This window comes from Miscanthus floridulus, chromosome 8 (assembly GCF_019320115.1).
Source record: "Miscanthus floridulus cultivar M001 chromosome 8, ASM1932011v1, whole genome shotgun sequence".
NCBI classification, from domain to species: Eukaryota; Viridiplantae; Streptophyta; class Magnoliopsida; order Poales; family Poaceae; genus Miscanthus; species Miscanthus floridulus.
This window is the reverse complement of record NC_089587.1, coordinates 112,152,322-112,162,635: the sequence shown is the minus strand read 5'-3', so window position 1 is coordinate 112,162,635 and position 10,314 is coordinate 112,152,322. Positions and strand designations below refer to the sequence as shown.

General features: G+C 44.5%; 1 pseudogene; it reads left to right on the top strand.

Moving 5' to 3' along the window:
- The first annotated feature begins 1,961 nt into the window (after nucleotides 1-1,961).
- Nucleotides 1,962-9,589, top strand: LOC136473288 (3-isopropylmalate dehydrogenase 2, chloroplastic-like; annotated as a pseudogene).
- The last annotated feature ends 725 nt before the right edge of the window (nucleotides 9,590-10,314 follow it).

Genomic DNA, 10,314 nt, shown 5'->3' with positions numbered 1-10,314 from the left:
CACATAATTAGTATCATTAGAGAGATTATTAATATATTTTTTATAATAAACATATTTGGACATATAAATGTTGCTAATTTTTTCTACAAACCTAGTCAAACTTAACAAAAGTTTGACTGCCATTCAAATGATTGCATTATGCTATTTCTGTATTTAAGAATGTACTCTATGGCTTAAAATCCTTATTTTTAGAAAGTGCAAAAGAAGAGTTAATAAAAGATACAATAAGCATAGGAGTTTCAACTTGAGGACAAAAAAACTATAGTAGTCAATAAGAATAAATTTTTTTAAAAAAATCTAAATTTAGATTCATGACTTCATAAGATGTGTGATGTAGCAAGGGCCGCCATAGCTAATGGCAAGATTTCAAACAAATTGCATATTTAAAATATATAGAGATGTCACATGGAGTAAAAATATATATGAACATGGATAAAAAAATATAAATCAGCCCCTTGCACAAAAAGCAATTAATAATTTTATGATAATTGGATATAGACTATGAAGTATCTATTATGTCTATTTTATAGAAAATAAACAAAGAGAAAAACATACAATTTAATATAAATAATCCTTTATTAATCAGATGTATTTAACAATATATCTCTTACAATTTTAGCCCGTTTGAGAGCATGAGTTATTAATGAACTAGTGAAGACTAATGGTGGAGTAGCGACCTGAATCAAGAAGAGAACGTGGGTGTTGTTGTGCAGGTTTGGTCTACATGGACGTTTGGCATGAACAACATAACTAGATAAGGTGCAACGCACTAGGATATATATTGTGAAGCGGCGCCATTAAAGATATGAAGCAAGTGGACGCATTCCCACTGTACGTTCTATTTATTTGGTGCGTTAGATAGAAATTTCAAGGCTCAGATGAAGCGCGTCACAACCGGTTTTCCTCCGTGCATTCGACAGTGGATAGATGAAGCAAGTGGACGCATTCAATGAAGTAGGGCTTCCCTAGTGATCGTACGCGGCATGCAAATGGACGGTGGTGCATAGTAGGGGACGATGGATTCTCGACATGTATAGCTGGTGCCTAATTAGTACGGTGGTCGGCACGCATGCGAGTACGTGTGCTGGGGCCTAGGAAAGCGTGGGTGGTCGACACTGTCCATTAATTCTCGACATGCATTCAATGAACTGGGAGCATGCGCACTATTTGGTGGACTTCACACTTATCATGTTTCTCCCTCTCTCGTGTAAATGGCAGGCGGCAGCAGCTGCTTGCTCCTCTACTCCCACCCTCACTCTCCCTCACTCTCAGCAATGGCGCAGGAGCTCTGGCATGGGCAGGCGGGTCTGACATAGTGGCCATCGGCATAGGAGACCCTAGCACTCACGCTGCCGGCGTGCGTCCTCACCTAGGGCGTGCCCCACATGGAGGTGGTGCAGCAGCGCGGGGGGAGCACGCAGCGGGCGTGGTGGTGCAGCGACACGGACCGAGCGCACGGCACGGTGTCGTGGCGTCCTGGCATCATGGCCTCAGCAGTGGCAGGCTCCCACGCAGAGGTGGAGGCAGCGTTGCTGCTACGGCGCGCGGCGAGCAGCTATTCTAGATGAATGCGACCTCCGTGCAACAACAATGGAAGCCATCCACCTTGCCTATGTGCTCGTCTTCCTCTTGCCCGTCGTCTTCCTCCTCTATCTCTGGCACCGCGGGCCTCCTCCAACCAAGCGGCCAACAACAAAGACGGCCCACTGCCCGCACCCCTAGCGGAAGCTGGCGTCGCACACCTTCTTGTCCCACTCGCTCTACTGGTTCACTGATGGCGTCCTCGACGTGCACCTGCGCCGCCTCTTCCTGCCGCTCCTAGACGCCGCCGCCGTGAGGGACGGTAGGGGCCGTCATCCAGCAGGACGTGCTGTGCCTGGTTTGGGTTCTGAGCCATCTGCCACGTTGCGTTCGGCGTAGAGAGCCCAAGCGACGTGAAGCCAAGCAAGCAAGTGGTGGTAATGGTGGTGGCTCTATAAGCCACGCCGCTCAAAACCCTAGCCATCTCCCACCAGCGTGTCAACGGTGAGCTTCTGGTGCTCCGCGATGGCTAGGAGCTACAATATCACGCTCCTCCCTAGGGATGGCATCGGCCTAGAGGTGGTCGCCATCACCAAGGCCGTGCTCTCCCTCGTCGGTGCCCTCAAAGGTAAGCCCCCTCATCACCCTCCAATGCTTGCCTTAGCTCCCTAAAACTCCAAGGCGCTAGCACCAACTAGAATCATGACCCCCTTGTTTGCTTCCTTCTGTCCACCGCAGGCGTCGAGCTTCGGTTCCAGGAGAAGCTGGTGGGTGGCTCGACGGTGGAAGCCACCGGCGTGCCGCTCACCAACAAGACGCTCAACGTGGCCAAGGTATAAATTTCCAAACGGATCACGTGAAACGGGATGGCACAGGCCCGGTGCGAAAAAGCACAGCCCTAGCCCGGTATGGCCTGGCCTCGCTCGTGCCCGTGTCTAGCCTAGCTCGTAGTCGTGCCCATGCCTGGGCCGAAAGGTCGACCCATAGTGCCGGCCTAGGCACGACCCATTCCAATGGGCGGCACGGGGCAGGCACGGCTCGCAGCCGTCAGATCGTGGAGGCAGGGCGTGAGCCATTGGATCGTCGGGCGGCCGGGGGGTCCAGTATATAAGCTGCCTGATGCGGCCGCTCTCCCCACTCCCCTCACTCATAACCCTAGCCTCTCGCCCTCTACTCTCTGGCTCTCCCCGCTCACTCTATCGCTCGCCCGCTCCTCGCCGCACTCATAACCCTAGCTCCTCGCCTGCTCGCCGCTCTTCGCCACACTCGTAACCTGGGCTCCTCGACGTCATCACCATGGAGTCTTTCGGTGGGTAAGGGGTCAGTTCCAGTGGTCGGGGGTTCCCTCTTCTCTCTCTACCCTAAATCTCCCTCTTCTCCCTTAGATCCAGTGGTTCCCACCCTCAATCTCCATCTATTCCCTTATTCTTCATCCCTGAACATCAATTGAGCCTCGTTCTCGGCATCCTCGCTGCATCTTCATCATCTGTCCATCATCCACATCGCTGGTGCCACCACCTCCAGGGCTCCGATCTCCATTGAGGTACCGGGGGTGTGCAATCGGTCTGTCTCATCGTCGTCGTTTACATGGCTCCGGCCGTAGAGGTAAGGCTAAACCCTAACCCTAACCCAAACCCTAATCCCCAACCTAACCCTGCTTTCATCTATTGACTGTGGTAGCCGTCGAGGAATCGAAGATGATAGAGATGGCCCTAGACATCGAGCAACACGACGATGGGGAGTTTGACCACTCCCAGAATGACGAGCTGCGTATGTGCGGGATGGTCAGAGATGATGAGGACGATGATGTCTGCGAGGACGCTACCATGCTCTTTGGCCATTTTGCTGCTTATCCCCTTCCTGTCGATGACTCCAACCCCCTAGTCGACGTGGCTGATGCCGACGGTGGCCAGAGCGAGGTTAGCCCTATCGGTTCTAATTGCCCTTCCACGTCTGCTGTCTAGGAGGACTTTGAGAAGCACTACAAAACTGAGAAAGGTAGAAAGATCAGGTTTGCTGCCACTTGCCTTCATTGCCATAAGCGCTACTCTGCTTATTCTGCTCATGGCACTAGGCATCTTACTCGACATCTTGCTAAGTGTCCTAAGAAACTTGAGAAGACCTAGGGCATGACTCAGACTCATATTGCTTTTAATTCTGATGGTTCTGTTCGTCATTGGGAGTACAGTGCTGAGGTAGCTCGTGTTGAACTTGTTCGTATGCTTGCTAGATTGGACCTACCTCTTATGATTGGTGAAACTGAGGCATTTAAAGATTATATTAAAACTGCTCATAACCCTAATTTTTCACCTATCTCTAAGCAAACCACTGGTAGAGATCTGTTTAAATACTACAATGAGAACATGATAAACTGATGGTCTATTTAAAGGATAATGTTGTTTTATCTGTTGCTATTACCTTGATATATGGTCTGGAAAGGCTAAAGAAGATTATTTATCTGTTGTGGCTCATTTCATTAATGTTGATTGGCAATTAGAGAAAAGGGTACTTGGTTTAAGGTTGATTGATGTGTCCCATAATGCTGAGAACATTGCTGAGCGTGTTGCATCTGTCCTGGCTGAGTATGGTATACTTAACAAGGTTTTTTCTGTAACTTTGGATAATGCATCTGCAAATAAAAATATTATGGATAAACTGAAACCTATACTTAAAGAATATTTGGGTTTTGATCTGTTTTTGCATCAACAATGTGCTTGTCATATTATTAACCTGATTGTGAAAGAAGCATTGACTGCTGTGAATCCTCTCATTTAGGATTTTAGAACAGCAATCTCTTTTATGAACTCCTCTAATCAAAGAATTGCTGCATACAAGAGTTATTGCATTGCTAGTGGTGTTAGACCTAGGAAGTTTGGATTAGACATGAATGTTAGATGGAACTCTACCTACCTAATGCTTAAGCACTTACTGCCTAACAAGAGTACTTTCAGTACTTTCATTGAGGCCAATTACCCTAGAGGTTCAGGTAGTGGTTTCCTTTTGACTGATGATCACTAGGCTATGGCAAATAAAATCTTGGAATTTCTTGAACTGTTCTATGACTCAACTATTGATTTGTCTGGTGTTTACTATCCTACTTCTCCACTTATGATTCATCATCTTGTTAAGATTGCTATACACCTGCATAGGTATCAACATGATGAACATCTAAGATCTGTTATCCAACCTATGATTGGCAAATACAATAAGTACTGAAAGAACATACCTGATCTTTATTCTATTGCATTCATATTGGATCCAAGAGCTAAAATTAAGGGATTTACCAAAGTGCTTAGGAAGTTACATTCTCTTTTTAATATTGACTACACTAATAAGTTGCTGGACACCAGAGCTCTTCTGTTTAAAATGTATAACAGGTATGATGTAATGTATGGCTCTAATAGGCTAAAAAGGGTTGTTCCTCTATCCCTGTCTAGGTAAGAAAAGAACAGCTTGGGCTGAAATTTATGATGATGAGGAGTTGGATGTTGGAGCTGGCTGTTCTTCCCTCCCTTCTAGTCTTGATCATTCTAGGAGTGTTTCTACCACTTCCTTGCTGCAGGCAGCAACTGCTAGTTCTAACTTTAGTGAACTTGCATCCTTACTTGGACTGTGACACAGTAAGCCAGTTGGATGATGAGTTTGACATCATGCAGTGGTGGCATCAGCACAAGCTTACTTATTCAGTACTTTCTGTTCTTGCTAAAGACATTTTGACAGTTCCTGTATCAACCATTTCTTCATAGTCTACTTTTAGCTTAACTGGCAGGATCATCGAGGAGCGGCGGCGGAGGCTGAACCCTGAAACTATAGAGGTGCTTACCTGCATCAAGGATTGGGAGAATGCTGAGACAAGACTGTAGCACATGGTGGAGGACAAGGAGCTAGAAGAGGCCTTTGCTGGTCTTTATCTTGATGTCGACTAGTTCACTCCCCATTTATGTAATGGTTCTGTAATAACTGGAACTTGTACTTGTGGTGATGGATGTAATGAACAATTAATCTAGGTGCTGGCTGTACTCTTTTCCTGTTTAGGGTTTCTCACAAGGGTGAGTTTTACCTAAATAGGTTTTTAATGAGGCAGTCATTGCACAGCTCCTACTTAAATTAGTTTTAGTTTCAAAAGTTTGTGTTCTTTGCTGTGTTGTGTTCTGATCTGTTTTTTATCTTTTGTGAACTTAGTCATTTTAGATCTCTTTGAATTGCTTGTGCTGAGTTCATTGAGGGGTTTTACCAGTTTAGTGCCTAGGCCGGCACGGGCACGCTGAGCCTGGAGTCGGCATGGCACGACACGGCACGCTCCAGGAATGATAGTGTCGTGCCTAGGCCTGGAGTCGGGCATGGTGGCACGACATGGCACGGCACGGTTCATCAGCCAGTGCCTAGCGTGTCCATGCCCAGGCGTGCCGTGCTGGGGCGGGCTAGTGCCGTGTAGTACCATGCCGGCATGTTTGGAAAACTATAGGCCAAGGGTTCCGACAGCCGTCCTCCTTGGCGCAATTGGAGGGTGAGCGGATTTGTTATTGTCATTTTCAGGAGCAGACACTAGAGCCCACAGTATTGGCACTGCAGTGAATTGCATCGCTTCAGTTGGAATTGCTCTCCCGCCTGACATTTCGTGGTTGTAGCTATAAGTGGGATAACAATGAGAAGCACCGCAAGCCTAAGACCGGGCTGCTACAGCTCCATGCCGAACTCATGGTTTTGCCAATCTACGACCAGCTATAGTGTTGCCACAGGTATGAGCACGTCAGCTCTTAGTTTTCAGTACAAATTCTATAAGCACTACTATGCTCTGGGACTCACAGCTAGGTTAGATAGTTACCTTGTCAGTTTGAGTTGAATTCCATCTGATTGACTCTGAATGCGTTCAACGAATGGTAACATTTAGTTACTTCTTAATTGTACCGAGAAAAAATAAGGTCATGCAAGCATGAAACCACGATGGATATTCTGAGGCCATTTGTTTAATTGTTCATGGTTGCAATTATGAAACTGAACTGTGATGCAAGTTTTAATTGAAACAACTGTATTTCTAGCTAATGTTACTTGACTATCCTTGTTATAGCTACTTTTTTTTCTTTGACCTCATGATCTTCGTAGTTGGTAGACGCATCCACTCTGAAGAAAGAGGTAGCTAAAGGTGTTGACATCATGGTTCTCAGAGAGCTAACTGGAGGTAATTCTAACTGAATTATGATAAAACACGGACTATGGTTTTTGTTTCAAGACCAATATAATATTTAATTGTTCATCCTAATGGAACTCGTAATTTCACAGTGCCAGGCATCTACTTCAGCAAACCCAGGGGTTTTGGAACAAATGATAGGGGGGGGGATATTAGGTTCAACACAGAAGTTTATTCAGCTTCTGAGGTGACTCCACCCCCATTAGCTATTCTACCATCTCTCCCTTGACCAAAAAAATATATTATTTGAGATGACATCTGATCTGCCATCCAAGCCTTAATCAGAACCAGTTAGTGATGCAGGATGTGGTTCATAGGAGAATATCTATACTTGTATCCAGAACTCTTTATTTGATATTATTCAAATTAAGAATGCATTCATTTGCAAAATTTTGGTCCTTGATGATTGTGAAATTCTGTGTTTCATCCCCAGATTGATCATATCGCACAGTGTTGCAATTGAAGTTGCTCGCAAGAGAGGAGGGAAACTATGCTCGGTTGACAAAGCAAATGTGATGGAGGTGCTTTTTTATACTTGTCTTAAATGTATATCAAAACTTGTTTTGAAGTGATATTCTATGTGAAATGTTACTTGACCCTGTCTTTGAATTGAAATTCCATCGTTTGGTTACAAAATATAAAGAATTAGTGTTCCTATTTTTAGACTTTATTTACAGTTATTGATATGCAAATATTTTTTAGCATTATGCTGACACTAGAAAACCCTTGAAAGGTTAAATGTATATGGTTGTGGACCCTTTCTTCTTGCACATAGTTCATACAACCCTTTTGCTGCAATAATATTGTAGGCTTCCATGCTTTGGAGGAAAAGGGCGACTGCACTAGCTTCTGAATTCCCTGACATTGAGCTCTCACACATGTATGTTGATAATGCTGCTATGCAGCTTGTTAGGAATCCTAAGCAGGTTTGCTTCTCTTATTTCCCCTTTTATCTTGACTTAATTCATTGAACCCTGGCTAAGCATGAAGAAGATGTGTTGATCTTAATTTCCTTTTATTGCCGTAGTTTGACACAATTCTCATAGACAATATATTTGGTGACATATTATCTGATGAAAGCATCAATGATTACGGGAAGCATTGGAATGCTTCCATCCGCCAGTGTTGGTGAATCGGTAATTGAATCCCTCCAATGCTTTGGAGTTCTCTCAGTTGTTTATAGATGCCATTATATTCTGCTGAAAATTTTAAAATGCAGCTAAAAGTGCTATTCTGTTTCTATGTAGGGGCCTGGTCTTTTTTAACCTATTCATGGCTCTGCCCCAGATATTGCTGGACAGGTTGAGATGACTTCTATTTCAAAAAATTATCTAACACTAGATGGGTTTAAATTATGTTTGTCTGAAATTTGCTTCCCCTCCTGTTATGTGTTGAGTGCAGGACAAGGCCAGCTACAATTCTTAGTGCAGCGATGCTATTGCGATATGGCCTAGGAGAAGAAAATGTTGCGAAGAGAATTGAAGCTGCAGTTATAGAAACACTGAACCATGGGTTCCGAACTGGGGACATCTATTCTCCTTGAACAGTAAGATATATTTCTTGCAGAACCATTTTATCAATGAATTATGGGGGTGTTTGGTTTGAGGAATCACCTCATCCTTAGTTGAGACGATCCATCATAAGTTCATCCCATGAGTTTTGGTGGAATGAATCCAACCTTCATGCTTTTGCATTGCTTAGTTATTTTAATGAAGTTTTATTCCTACCTTCTCTATAAAAAATGGAGAACTTGTTAGCTTTATATTGTACATGTTTCATGTCAAGTACTTGGTCCTCACCTAGAGAAGGTATGAAGATCCACATTAAACAAATCATTCAGGTTGTGCAATAGTGTTTTGTTTTGGGTTCATAGTGCTTCAGGCATATTAACTCTTTCGTGTCTCTGTGGAATAAAGTGAGAGCTAGTTTGCAAAGGCATGAATAATTTTGGTTGATCTCATTCTGAGAGGCTTATTGATGAGTACAAGCCCGATCTTCCGAGAGGTAGTCAGTAAGTTCGATTTTGTGGAGATCTCGACGTTGGCGATCCGTCTTCAAATCAGACGCGATTCGAACCCTGCAACCGTTACACCACTGCTCCATTGGTTATCAACCAAGCACAACTTGATTGACCTCGCCAAGAAGGCTTTTCCTGCAAGCGAATCGAAGAGCACAAGTAAGAAGGTAAAACACGCAATCTGAAATTGCAAATATGAATGACGCGAATATCAATAGAGGATTCAAGAACTCGGTTCCAAAGGACTAATCGATACAGTGGAGGAGATCAAGAACGGGGGCCCTGGATCACTGTAAAAGGATTTGTCACCACAGTTACAATGAACGATTCAGTTTCTCGATGGAAAACTAAACTCTAAACAAAACCCAATTGTGTAGCAGCAGTGGCGGCTGTGTTTATAGTCTAAGACTCGACCTAGGATTGGGGACGGCCAGGGGTTGGCCGCCCACAACTTGGGCTTAAGGCCCGACACGATACATGGCCAAGTTGGCCCAAATAGGTGATGCAGCACCTTGCCGTGGTCACACATAATGATCCACGGACCTTCTAGAGCTGGGACCAGATCCAAAACAACGGCGTCGTCGTCCCCTTTCCAACGCATCCAAGAACGGCCCGTTTCGATGTCGTATGAGAAAGTTATGACCAAAACAGTGACGACGTGTCTGCTGAATCCGAGGGCGACGTGGCAGCTGAGTTGGGAACGAATTGCAACTTGGGGAAGACCATGGCGTCGGTGTGTCCAGCGTGGCGATGTCCTCATCACTTATATTCTCAATTGGCAGATATTGGTTGGATGCAAGCAAATGGGGAAAGAAGTCTTCAAGACAGTGGAGTCACTAAAGGAAGTGGCTGCTGTAAACTGATGCATGCTGGTACTTAATTTATAACCTTACAGGATGGGATGGTTGAAGGAATTTACATTTTATTAGAAGTTGAGCCTAGTGGAAGGGAGCATTGCGTCTGGTTTATTGTTACTGTTGAATTGAAACTTTAGTGGCCGAACTGATAGCCACTTTTCATTTCTATTGTTTGTTGGTCTCCCTGTAATTTAATTTTGTACAAGGAAGGATAAGCATATGTTCATTCAATAAAATGGGATAGTTTATGCTAGTTGAATAAAAGATGGAGTTTTGTTTGAGACTAAATATCTTTGGCACCGTTCGCGTGCCCTTAAACCCGGCATGATCCGCTTCTTTTTTATCCGGAATAGTATTTTCCTCTCACAGATTCCTCTAGAATTCCTCCGAACCATCCAAATTCCTCCACAACCATACCAGCCGAACACCCCGTTTGTGGCTATGCCTGCCTTCGATTTATATGGGATACCCATACATATACTGATCATTAGACATGGCTGACCTCATTAGGCCATGCCATAGATTATCTAAAAGTAGACCAATAATCTTGTTGGAGCTCATTATCTGTTATGTTGTTCGATACACATGACCAAAATTCTTGATGACTACACCGAAGTGACAACAACAACAACAGGGCAGAGCAAACTGAAGTAAACACCAACCAGGGGGGAAAATTATACATCATCTACCGAAGCTGATACAATTGCTGGACTGGTAGTCTGACAGAGGCG